Source organism: Lactuca sativa, chromosome 4 (assembly GCF_002870075.4).
Source record: "Lactuca sativa cultivar Salinas chromosome 4, Lsat_Salinas_v11, whole genome shotgun sequence".
NCBI lineage: Eukaryota > Viridiplantae > Streptophyta > Magnoliopsida > Asterales > Asteraceae > Lactuca > Lactuca sativa.
Window position 1 is genome coordinate 323,385,741 of NC_056626.2, and position 470 is coordinate 323,386,210.

The window sequence follows — 470 nt, forward strand, 5'->3', positions numbered from 1 at the left end:
TATACAATTACAAGTTTTCGGTGTAGTTTGCTTGAAAAATGTCTAATCGTTCGCAGTTGCATTTTTTGGGTTTATGTATCATTAGTGAATCCATTTATTTTATTTTATTTTATTTATTATTATTATTATTATTTTTACATTTGTTATCATTTAACATATATAGGAAATAATTAGAAATAAAAATAGAAGGATATTTAATTTTGTTTTTCTTTTTACATTGATGTCACCTCATATTACATTACGGCAGACAGTATGCTAATGAACTGCAAACCCAATTGGGTTTTTAAAAGATCTAAATCTAACTAGTTTTAGTCTTCCACTATTTTTGTAGAAGCTGAAAACAAATAATATACTTCTTTGAAACTTTGAGGTATAAAACGTTTTTTTAAAGAAAAATACCACTAATTAACATGTGTTTCGATGGTCATATATTATTAATATGATAAGGATTGAAAAATGATGGAAACAAA